This window comes from Cynocephalus volans, chromosome 14, assembly GCF_027409185.1.
Source record: "Cynocephalus volans isolate mCynVol1 chromosome 14, mCynVol1.pri, whole genome shotgun sequence".
Classification (NCBI taxonomy): Eukaryota; Metazoa; Chordata; class Mammalia; order Dermoptera; family Cynocephalidae; genus Cynocephalus; species Cynocephalus volans.
Genome location: NC_084473.1, coordinates 64,314,376 through 64,327,891, shown reverse-complemented (window position 1 = coordinate 64,327,891; position 13,516 = coordinate 64,314,376).

Genomic DNA, 13,516 nt, shown 5'->3' with positions numbered 1-13,516 from the left:
TCATCCATACCATTTTCATCATCCTAAAAAGAGTCCTCTCTACCCCCTCCCTCCTACTCCTGCTCCAGGCAACCGGTAATTTCTACTGATTTCCCTTTGGGGACATTTCATATACATGCTGTAAATGGAATCACATAGTGTAACCTTTGGTATCTGGCTCCTTTCACTCAGCATAATGTTTGCAAGTTCATCCGTGTTGTAGACTGTCACTATGTCATTCCTTTTCACGACTGCAGAATATTCTATTTTCTGGACATACCACCTCAGTTCATCTGTTCAAGAGCTGCTGGACACTGGGTTGTTTCTTTAGTCCTTTACACGTAGAGAGAGTTTATTCTGTGCCAGGCAGCACCTGGCTAAGGTACTCACCCCATTTCACAGATAAAGCGATAGTGTCAAGCATTTGCCCAAAATTAAGTGCTAGCAATTGGGGGAGCAATTTGAACCCAGGCATTCAGACTTGGGAGGTAATAGATTGACATGACAGAACATTAGAAAGATGCAAAAGGCTATTCAATGGAAATTCACCATTTTCCCCATTTCTCAGCCAAGCACTTCGCCCCTCCCTCAGAGACATCTACTTTAGCCACTTTTTGGATCCTTCCAGAGAACTTTTTTATATGTAGCCCAACATGATGTACGCATCCCAATTTATTGAGTAATCCGTCCGACTGACTTGAAATATCATTTTTGTGTTATTCTAAATGCTTCTGCACTACCCTTTTCAGAACTGTCCTGGCTTTTTTTGCTTACCTTTTATATTTGCCATTTCTCTAGAATCATTTCTATCATCTTCTTTTTCATTTTAAAGTATTTCTTGTGTTTTCATTTACCCTTGTGTTGCGTTTAGTTTGGTGTTTAGTTCTTAGAATATTTAAAATTTTTAATTGTGTACTGAGTTCTCTCAGCTCTTTTCATTCTGATTTATGTCATTTAGGTCTGGGGATGTTACACTGAGACGAGCCCAGTTATCTTGATGGGTACGAAATGCAGGGAATGGGTCTCTGGAACAAGATAACACCCTGACTATGAAAACGGAGGCTTTAGTCAGGGTAGGGCTTAACCAAGTTCCAGAGTGTTAGACTGAAGCTCTTTAGGTTCTTCCTCCTACATTTGAGATTCATTTTAGAGGTTAAGATGATGCTGAGACTGGGAGCTAGAGTTAAGTGGCTAGAAACTGTGGAGAGAAAATCTTTACAGAGGCAAGGAACCAGGAGAGACGAAACTATGAGAAACATTTGCCTAAATAGAATTGAATGTTGCAACTGAGCATTTTCATATGTAAACACGTTGTTGTTCTTACCACGCTCCTCCCTATCCATATCACCCACCCAAACATGTAGTAGCTATGGATGCCCTTGATTTCTGTGGGACCACAGAGAAAATCGACACTGCTTGGCTTGCAGACACTTCGTATACATTGTTAGCCTCACATTCCATGTTAGTATTATGGAAGTAAGCTATGTGAGAGGGGAAGCTAAGCTCAAAGGGAAAAACACTTGGAAAGTTAAACCATATGTCTACCCTGCCACACCTTTCACAATTTCTTCTCAGATAAGCATCACCCCCACAGACGCACACATACAATCACTGAAATTGCATAAGAAGCAGTAGGAGCATGACGGGAAGAGATGGGAAAAATAAGTCTATAAAAGCAATACTGATCGTTACAGGTCCCACCTATCAATGTATCTTCTTCTGGGCTCTTAGCATCTTGTATCGAATGCTACCTTCTCACTGCCACTAGAAAAGTCCCCAGAAAGATGGTTCTAGGCGTGCCTGAAAGCTTGCCACCAAGAAAAATGATTCTAGCCACGCATTTCCTCCCCCAAACCAGCTTAATCCACATATCAACCGTTAGCAACTCAGCCTTAACTCCCTTTATCACGTTCACAAGAGAAGTTGGTGAGAAAAGCACTAAACAGGGGAACAAAAACAAAGGCAACCAGGCCAAGTGGGCTGACAGCAACATCTGTTCCTTATGCTCAGGCACATAAGTTACACCACACTTACTGTGGTATAGCTCACCAGAATGCCTTTTTCACGGACCCGTCTTTAATTTTCTCCACAAAATCCATCAGGTCAAGTTAGTTTGCGATGTTTCAATGTAAGCTAATCAAGAGAAAAGAACATGCAATATGTCTTCCAGGGTTGGATTCTTGAAACATAGGACTAGGGGTGGAAAAAAAAAACATGTAGAAAAACCAAAGCATTTAAAAGCAATCCCTATTCTACAAACATAATAATGAATGGCATACATAAGGTAATATGACATAAAACAAAAAAAGCAAATCCATTTATGACTATTCTCTTCAGTGCACAAATCCATGGCAGGTTCTGGATTCTCTAGCTACATAAAACATATACACGTCAAAAATGTATATCTACACACACACACACACCCACCCACCCACCCACACACACACACACACACACACACACACACACACACACACACACACACACACACACACACACCACACACATTGAATTGTCTGTTCTGCTAGTACAAAATGAGGCCAAAGAATGTCAACTTGTTTCTTACAGAAACCAAAAAGTACACGAGTCTCTTTTTTCCTGTGCCCTTGCCTTACCCGTTCCCTATTTTCCATCGATGTCTTCTTTCTCTAACTATTCTTCTCTTCATTTTGCCTGGCATTGCACTCAAGCATGGCATAGGAAAAATCCTAGATGCCCAAGATTCTCCAGTGGCTGTTTTCAAGGCAGAGGAAGCTACAGTAACTGCCACACTGGATTCTCTCGAGTGAGAAGAGAGAAAATATCCCAAATGCTTCCCACGTATAAAAGAGCAGGATGGCAGAATGTCTATGAAGAGGTGCAAGGAGCCAGAGGTAGCAACTTATGGGCAAAAGAATTGTGACCACAGACCAGAAGAAGGAACGTCTGCAGTTACCTGTATCATCTACCACTCTGGTGTTGGCTTTGACTAGGCAGAGTCCATTATTCAAAGCATCGGGGCATTGAAGGGAAGACCGCTGCTTCTTGAAGTTTGCAGGAAGTAACATCCACGAGTATAAGAAGGCAACATCAAGGCTCATCTCAGAAACAATGCCTAAAATGAAGGGGAAGAAAGGAGAGCAGAAGAGAGTTGCAACTCCGATCTGGCACCACCTGGCCCGGCCCAGCCCAGCCCAGCCCAGCCCAAGGAAGGTAGGATTCAAGGAGAAGAAACTAAGGGAAGAGCCGTGGATTACATCATTCCCTACAAGGCACACTCACCCTAGTCTTCAACCAAGGCACAGAAAGAGCCCTTTAATCCCTTCCTTTGCTCCCTGAAAGTTGCAGTAATTTCACTAAGCAAAATAACTGAAATAGTTTCAGAACAACTGCTATTGCTTACACTATGTGTCCCTTTCCTTCCTCCCCAAGGATATTAATTAACTGAATATGTAATATCTACTTAGAAATGTATAATATTATACATTCCATTAAAAATAACATACAAAATATAAATGACTCTTAGTTAATTATATTAATGAACATCTATAAGAAGCTCTGAGATGATCTAGGGGAACGTGGAACTATCATGTCTGCCTTGCAGTATTTAACCTCCCCAGAGTTCAGACATTTAGATGCTGCTCCTGCCACTCCCTCCGTCCAATCTCACCTTCCTGTTGGAAATTTGACCTCCCTATTGGCTACCGGATACCTTTAAACTGCCTGTTTTGTGACATCATTTGCCCACCAACCTACTGCCACCTGGTAGAATCTTGGGGTTTCCATGGAGTTGTGTGTCAATAAACTCGAATCATCGACAGTGGCCAGTGGCCAGTGATCGGTAACCTCTGTACTGGACACATGCGCCCTTTGGCTTCTGCCACCCAGACATCCTCCAGTATCGTCTCCTCATCCTGTGTGTCCTCAGTTGACGTTTCCTCGTCTCTCTCCATGTCAGGTAAGGACAGGAACTTTCTAGTGTTTCATTGGATTTCTTCCCCCTAAAGTTAGTAGTACAGTCAAGACACTTTAGAATAATGGGGTAAAGTATTGAACCAGAAATCTGGAAACCTCATTTCAGTTTTGGCTCTGACATGTACTAGCTGTGTAACTTCGGACAAACCATTTACTCTCTCACAAAATCTGTTTCCTCATATGTTATATTAGGATAATAGATTGGTTATTCTTTCTGGACCCTTTCCTTTCTAATGTTAGATCTTAAAGAGCTTGTGCACAGAAAATGAAATTAGACACTTCTTGAGACTGTTTGCTTCAAGAGAAACAGAGAAAAAGCCTCGGTGGTGTAGAAAACTAACAACATCTACCAAGAGGTTTCATCTGTAATTGTCTCCCTGTAGTAATACATTAACTCCAGTATTTCAAATTCAGTGCTGTTCAAAAAGTAACATTCACTTGTTGTGGCGTTTTCTGTGTAAACTAGGTGAAGACATATAGGGAGAGGGGATGGAGAGTAGCGGGCCAGAAGGAGACAGAAGTTCTTGGGGCAAGGAAGTTTGGCAACTGTTTTCATCCAGCACAGGCCAACAGGAACTGACAGGGGCAAGTGAATGTAAAAATGAGGAAGGAGAAACTAGATGAAAGAGGTGGAGAGCACGCAGGAGTTCTCAGGAAAAAAGAAGGCAGTTTGTGATGGAATGCTGAAGGGGACTCGAGATTTTATATGAAAGGGGCACGAGCATAGAGGGAAATCTCCTCAGAGCAGAGCACAATGAAGTCAGCAAGTGCTTAGATGACCGGACTAAGAAGAAAACTAAGGCTACAGCAGGGTGTCACTAGGAAAAGCAGCTCACCAGGAAAGTCATATGTAGTTGCCTGGTTTTTTTCTGTTTCTTCTTTGAACTCAGATGACACTTGACAGTTTTATAAATGAACAGTGAAGAAATGGTTTAGAAATGATGTTTCGCATAAACAAAAAATTAAGAAAAGTGGTTATCTAGGGGGCTGGAGGGAACAGAATTTTAAGTGTTTTTTGTCCCCTGATTTTTAAAACGTATGGATTATTCTAATATTGAAAATAAAATTGTGTGTTTCAAAAATGATGTATCCTAACTTGCATCAGAAGGACAAATTCCTTTGCGTGCTAAGTAGGTTTCAAGTAAAGGCTGCTTTTCATCTTTACAATTATTTTCTTCCTGAATCAGAGTGCGTACTGATGAACAGTCATTAACCATTTTTAGACTTAAGAATATAAAGAACGACCTACCTAAGAATAAAAAGAAAACGTCAAGCACCACATCTGTAATTCCGCATTTATCCAAACAAATTCGTGGAGTCCTTTGGGTTGTTTTTAGAACTGGATTCTTTTTAGGTGATCTTTTTAGGCTTTGGGGTGACATTTTCTTAGATGTTGACGATGATTATAATCTATGTTTGCAGGATAAATATAAAAATCTTCATGATACTTTTCTTTCTCCTTATGTGGCTCTATCAATTGAACTATCTCTTTCAACTAGGATTAATATCTGCTACTTGCTGGGTAATATTCAGAGAAATAGGAATGAGCACAATAAAGGAATTCCTTTATGGTTATTGTTTTGCCCTCTGCTTTTACCAGTTTTTATTAAAATATTTGCCGGCAGATATTATGGCTCACCAAATATATTCGCATTTACTGCATTTTCCTGCTTATTACACCTTTATATTAATATGGCTTCTCTGTCTATGTGTATTGGTTCATTCAAAGTCACCTTCTATCGTGGTCTGTTCTTGGTTAGCAGTATTGTCTGAAGTAGAGGAGCCAATATTCACTTTCATAATATTACATCTATGGTAACAGAACTTCATTTATGATTAAAATTACTAAGCTTTGATTCCTGCTGTAGTCATTATAGCTCAACTTTCATTAATACCTCTTTGTTCCTTTTCGTAGTGGGATGTTATGCGTTTTTCATGATTTTTGTCGTATTGTCTTTCCACAACTTCATGATCTTCCTTTCTACAAGTCATATGTATTACCTTCATACATGTATGAATGATACCAGGTATTATTATGATGATCACTTTTTAGATGAGTAACCTAAAGCTCACAGAGTTTCAATAACGTTTTTTTTTTTTTTCCCCAAAAGCATTTCTTGAGAAACACTCAGGTAGTCATTTTGACTTTGGATCAGAAGCTAGGTTTGAAGAGGGTAAAGTATGGTCCTTTACATTTACCAACTGGACGGGCTTACATGTGAACTCTAGGAAATGGCATGTGACCTACCCAAGCAAAATGAGACCGAAGATTACAATAGTAGTAGCTGTACAGTTTTCTAATGGACAAAATAAAATTGCCTGTATTTAACGTTGTATTTCTCCCTGGTTCTGGCCTTTGCTCAGAGCAAGAGTACTAGCAATGGAGTCAGGGTCTGTAACCTGGTAATGATACTAACAAAATGAGAGAACCTGACTAAGTCAATCTGACCTCTCTGAGCCTCAGTTTCCTCACTTGTAATATGAGAATGTTCAAATTGAAGTTTGCTAAGGGCCTCCTACTTCTGAAATGCTTCGATTCTAGGAGATAATTACGAGACCATGCTAGTACCCGCTGAAGGGAAAGACAGGGCAGGGAGAAGTTTGCTTCTAACCTGGGAACAACATATGTAGCAGACCACTTGGGTCTTCTGCACATCTGTGCCCAGGTTGGAGCAGAGGCAGTTCCTCAGAAGAGTACCAAAGTGTTCCAGCACTTACGGACATCATCAGCTTTGATTTTTGGTATCTCAGTGAGCATTGGTATTAGAGACTTCCTGATTGCAACAAGCTTAACATAATGCTGTTCCTTAAAGAAAGTGAAAGTTTATCAATCTCATCGATCTTTCATCACCCTTTTGTTTCCTGCAGAAAATTTCCAAAATCCATCTGTCCTTGGAGCTGCAAATTCTCTTCAGCTCTCTCTTCCTGTGGTGAACAATGCAGTTTCCATAAAAGGAAGTGTCTGCAACTTTTCCAGCACCCGTGCACCAGCTGTCAATTCGGCATGGCTACTGCCATCAGCCTCTGGCACCTCTTTCCAGCCACTCATAGGTAGTGCCTACCCTTACCCACATTCTAGCACAGCTATGTTGTCTGGGGTGACTGGCCAGAGCCAGATCTCCACTTCAGCTGCCTCCTATCCAGGTATTCTTAAGTGGGATACCACAGGAGGCACTGAAAAGAAGTCATCTTCACTTGAAGACTACACTGTGATTGTTATTGACCAAGACACAGCTGTTTCTGCCACGTCTATGGCAGCCCAGTATGATAAAACTTCAGTTGCCAATACTGTGGTCCCTCTGTATCCATCACTGTCTGCCAGCCTTGCTCAGGGGACACCATCTCAGATTCCAAATCAGGGACATAGCCTGTCACTTCCCTACCAGGAAGGAAGCCAGATGTATTACTATAATGAAGGCACATTGGGGCCTCTACAGTGTGGAGAGCTTGGCCCCTGCCTGCAGTCCTATGGCTCTGTGTCGTACACGGGAAGCAGGGCCTCTGCCCCTCAACCAGAGATAGTGATGGTGCTGGAGGAGTTTCAGGCCACAAATGTCCTAACGCCAGTCTCCACGTCTGGAACCTACAACTCGGTGTCCGCTCAATCCATGGCAGAAATACCTTTTCAAGGTGAGTCCAAACAGCAAGAAGGGAGAGGACTTAAGTCAGCATTGCAAAGGAGGGTCACGTCTGCAGCTGAGAAGTGGTGAGTCCACAGATAGGTAGAGTTTAGGTCCTGAGAGTTTAACCACCACCATTGCTCAGTGCTCTCCACTTTCAGACTCTATATAGGTGGGAAGGTGGGATACTACAATGCCATCTATGCTACACACAAGAGAACATCAAGAACACACCAAGGGATGCCTCACTGTTTGCTGCCGTGCTCCTCAGTCTCCCTACACCACCACACTGTAATTAAGGGCCTTCCCTGATCTACTGCTTTAGTCTCTTTGGAAGGCACTTCAGAATTCTTATGTGGTAGTGACAGTTTAATTTCCCTTAATGTACACCAGGATTTCAGACCTTGTGTTCAGAGATCCTGCCCATAGCAAGCCGGCTCAGAATGCGTCCTTGCTTGTGTATTTCATGAGCAAGGGCTCCACTCTCTGTCCCGGTCCTTGACATGAAGTGTTCTTATTCCCTCAGAAGAGTGGAGAGAATTGAAAGGACTGTATATGAGAATACTAGGCTGTATAAAACATTTCATAGTTCAAAAATCACGTTCACTTTTTAGTCACTTACCACAACCCTATGAAATACCAAGAAAACCGACAAACCATGAGATCAAATGATCACAAGCAAAGTAGACCGGTCCCTGCCTATCTTTTAACACAAGGTCCTGTCCATGGTCCTTAAGAAGAGCTAGTGGAAATGCCTTGCCCACTGTTGGAAGGTGCCTGATTGCTGTGTATGTAAGTAGGGGGAGTATCTCACTTACCCAGGGGCTGACGTTTTCCTTGATTCCTTTGGAGTGATGGAAACTTCCTTTGGGATGGAGACTTCCCTGGGATTGCAACCTTCAAGCAAGGAACAAGCAGAGCATAAGAATTCGGATGAGATGAAAACCAACGTTTCGAAGCCTCTGGATGACGACCAGATCCCAATAGAAAACCAAGATCTTCCACTACTCCCTTTAGAAATCCCTGACATTCACCAGATTCTGGCGTGCATTGATCCTCCGGGAGAAAAGGAACCTCCTGGTCCTGACAATGCCAGTCTCGGAAAGAACAGCCTTAGTCTTGAGGACCAAGGGACACTTGAAAATGGGATTGAGCCCAGCAGTGGTTTTCAGAACAGTCCTAAACTGGTGGAAGATATTCACCTTCCCCAGCTCTCGAATTCCTTGAAATACCTTGACCAATCCAAAGATCTCACAGCCATCAAAGCCAAAGACACCAGAGCCATCAAGATGAATCAGGTGCAGGACAAGACGAGTACCGTAACGGGTCCCTTCAATCAGGTCAGGAAGAACAGGCGTAAAGCCTCTGAGCATATGAGTGGTGCTCCCAGAGCCAAAAGCCAGCCAAAGAACCCAGAGTGCCTCTTAGGGGAAGAAGTGGTTGTTTGCAGTGCTGCAGCCAGTGACAGGGCTCCTGTGAATGCGGTCAAGCATCCTAAGAGCGAACCTGAGAATGGTGCCTCTAGCAGGATGAGCAAAACTAAGAGCCACGGGCAGGAAAAAAACAAAAGATCAAGAGAAAATCAGTCCAGGAAAGCTGAAGAGAGTAAGCAGCCAGGGAACAAAGTCCAGGCAGAAGGGAAGCCAACTATTCCCAGGATGATGCAGAAGAAAAATCAACCTGACCTTAGCCAAGAGGTCTTCAAAAAGCCTCGAAGCAGCCTAGGCATGCACATGCTGGAGACTGTACAGGTTTTTCATGCACTGGGGAGGAAGAATGACAAGAAAGCTGGGCTCTCTTCCTCTCGGGCCCTAGGAAACTCTAGCAACACCAGAGAACCCCAGCCAGCCCGAGCTATCAAACGACAGCCGGATACCCCATGGAAGGGTAAAAGTCCTGAGAAAACTCAAGTCAAGGCCCAGAAACGAGATGGCAGTGCTGAAGAGGAGTCTCCATCTCCATCCCAGTTTGAGCTGCCACCTCCTGGGAAGGTCAGGCTGATACCTTTGCCTTTTCTGACCCTGGACAGGCCTCGACCTCGACCTGCTCCTCGGAGGCCACAGTCTCTGGCCTCACATAGGCCTGGTATGGCTTACTCTGCCCAGCCTGGTGCTACTAACTCAGCCAATCCATCCCAACCAGCTCCTGCCAATGCATCCTTGACAGGTCCTGCCAGGCCAGCTCAGCCAATTCCAATCAACACAACCCAACCAGGTTTGACCAACCCTAGGTCGCCCAGTGTCCCTCAGATGGCTGCTTCTGGGCCCGCACCCGACAAAACATCATCCTGCACTTCTCTGCAGCAGGGGCCCGTTTCCACTGCTGTGACCAAACTCCAGCCACCACACAAGCCTCAAACCCAATATCCACTCCAAGACTTGCGCTACCAACGAATTCCATGGAGGAATCCAAATGTTCCTGAGCCAGAAATGTCAACGCCCATTACAAAAGAGCAGAGGCCAGAGCGTGAGGCCATGAAGAAGCTGGCTGAGCACGAGCGTGAGAATGCTGCCAAATGTACATCTTTGGGGAAAGTGCAGTATTTCATCGAGAGGGAAAAAGAGATGGAAATGGGTAGATACTATGGCTATGCAAAATAAGAGCTTCTAAGATTGTTGGTGCCACTTTGGGTACCAGCTGGTTTTCCGCATATATATGTAGATAGACACAAGATAGATATAGATAGATAGATAGGAATATAGATAGATATAATATGCACATAGATAGATAGATACAAATTTCCCTCTTCTGATATATTTTTAAACCTTAATGAAACTGAATAAACACATGTCCTAGAATTAATAGCTGAGTAATAAAAAAGCCTGTTGAGTTTTCCGATGCTCTTTACTGTGGTTTTTCCTTGGTGGTCGTGGTGGGGATCAAAGGCTGCTTTAGAGAGAAGGAAAGGAAACTTGGGTGGAAGAACAGGAAATAAAGGGATAAGACCTGAGGAGAGAGGAAGCAGCCCAGTTCAGGACTAGGAAGGCCATAAGGGGAGAGGTTTTATGGGCTCATACAAAGAATCAGAAATAGGAGAAATGGCAAAAGTGAGATGCAGAGTCTGAGGTTAGGTGAAAAGAGTAAAATTTGGATAAAGTTGAAGAAGGCTGAAGAGCAGTCTGGGCTGAACAGAAGAAATGTAAAAAATCTCTGACACAGGATGGCTTTATGTCTCATGACCTACCAGATAGCTTTTGAGAAAATACGATCAGGACATATCTCCAACGGGTTTGGGTTACCTTATGCATGTGTGAATAGAGCTGGGAAAGGTGAATACTAAACACAGGGGAATCTACCAGGGGAGTGGCAAGAGCTCACAGATTTCCTGCAGGCAGGTGATAACCTGGGGCCTAGCAAAGTGAATCGCAGCAGCATGAGGCTCACCCAAAACAGGGCTTGGAATATAAATCTCTATGCACTCAACACCTATGAACCGGGCCGGAAAGATGTATTACTTCAGTTAACCTTGGCAACGTGCAAGGCCAATATTATTTATCACCCTGCCACTTCAGTAGCAGGTTCAGCTGGGGCTGGGGTCGCATTGCACGCAAAGGAGCAAGGCCTCCATTGGAAGCCTACGAGCCCCCCAAGTCCTCAGTGTTTGCAAGCGCCCACAGGCGGTCAACCTGGCTTTCAGAGCACAGCATCTGGAGGTTTCGGGTGGACGAGATCAGCTTCTGGAGGGGCCTGAATATTAAGGTGAAAAGCCCAGCAAGTTCTCCACCGACCCGGGCGCGTGCTGCCTTCCCGGACCATCCCCATCAACCGAAACGCTGGAGAAAACTCGTCCCGGAGCGTCCATTTCTAGGTGAGAGCGGGGGTGCGCGTGCGCACTTGGCGGCCCTCCGAGGGCCCGGGACGCGGGCGCCCAAAGGTCCAGAGCGCTCGTCGGGCGTCCTGGTGGCGCGCGCGGGAGGGAGACCGGGTGGGAGACGGCGGGGGGAGCGCAGGAAAGGCAGGGAGGGGGGCAAGGGAGAAATGCAGCAGCCGATCGTCACCACGGGAGAGTTAGTACTTTACAGCAGTAAAACTGGTCTTTGAGGTATGATTCGCTCAACGTAAAATCGACCGTTTAAAAGCGCACAGTTCGGTGGCACTTCGTACATTCCCAAGGTTGTGCACCCGTCACCACTGCCTCATCCATACCATTTTCATCATCCTAAAAAGAGTCCTCTCTACCCTCTCCCTCCTTCTCCTGCTCCAGGCGACCGGTAATTTCTACTGATTTTCCTTTTGGGGACATTTCATATACATGCTGTAAATGGAATCACATAGTGTAACCTTTGCTATCTGGCTCCTTTCACTCAGCATAATGTTTGCAAGTTCATCCATGTTGTAGACTGTCACTATGTCATTCCTTTTCACGACTGCAGAATATTCTATTTTCTGGACATACCACCTCAGTTCATCTGTTCAAGAGCTGCTGGACACTGGGTTGTTTCTTTAGTCCTTTACACGTAGAGAGAGTTTATTCTGTGCCAGGCAGCACCTGGCTAAGGTACTCACCCCATTTCACAGATAAAGCGATAGTGTCAAGCATTTGCCCAAAATTAAGTGCTAGCAATTGGGGGAGCAATTTGAACCCAGGCATTCAGACTTGGGAGGTAATAGATTGACATGACAGAACATTAGAAAGATGCAAAAGGCTATTCAGTGGAAATTCACCATTTTCCCCATTTCTCAGCCAAGCACTTCGCCCCTCCCTCAGAGACATCTACTTTTGCCACTTTTTGGATCCTTCCAGAGAACTTTTTTATATGTAGCCCAACATGATGTACGCATCCCAATTTATTGAGTAATCCGTCCGACTGACTTGAAATATCATTTTTGTGTTATTCTAAATGCTTCTGTTTATTTGCACTACCCTTTTCAGAACTGTCCTGGCTTTTTTTGCTTACTGTTTATATTTGCCATTTCTCTAGAATCATTTCTATCATCTTCTTTTTCATTTTAAAGTATTTCTTGTGTTTTCATTTACCCTTGTGTTGCGTTTAGTTTGGTGTTTAGTTCTTAGAATATTTAAAATTTTTAATTGTGTACTGAGTTCTCTCAGCTCTTTTCGTTCTGATTTATGTCATTTAGGTCTGGGGATGTTACACTGAGACAAGCCCAGTTATCCTGATGGGTACGAAATGCAGGGAATGGGTCTCTGGAACAAGATAACACCCTGACTATGAAAACGGAGGCTTTAGTCAGGGTAGGGCTTAACCAAGTTCCAGAGTGTTAGACTGAAGCTCTTTAGGTTCTTCCTCCTACATTTGAGATTCATTTTAGAGGTTAAGATGATGCTGAGACTGGGAGCTAGAGTTAAGTGGCTAGAAACTGTGGAGAGAAAATCGTTACAGAGGCAAGGAACCAGGAGAGACCAAACTATGAGAAGCATTTGCCTAAATAGAATTGAATGTTGCAACTGAGCATTTTCATATGTAAACACGTTGTTGTTCTTACCACGCTCCTCCCTATCCATATCACCCACCCAAACATGTAGTAGCTATGGATGCCCTTGATTTCTGTGGGACCACAGAGAAAATCGACACTGGTTGGCTTGCAGACACTTCGTATACATTGTTAGCCTCACATTCCATGTTAGTATTATGGAAGTAAGCTATGTGAGAGGGGAAGCTAAGCTCAAAGGGAAAAACACTTGGAAACTTAAACCATATGTCTACCCTGCCACACCTTTCACAATTTCTTCTCAGATAAGCATCACCCCCACAGACGCACACATACAATCACTGAAATTGCGTAAGAAGCAGTAGGAGCATGACGGGAAGAGATGGGAAAAATAAGTCTATAAAAGCAATACTGATCGTCACAGGTCCCACCTATCAATGTATCTTCTTCTGGGCTCTTAGCATCTTGTATCGAATGCTACCTTCTCACTGCCACTAGAAAAGTCCCCAGAAAGATGGTTCTAGGCGTGCCTGAAAGCTTGCCACCAAGAAAAATGATTCTAGCCACGC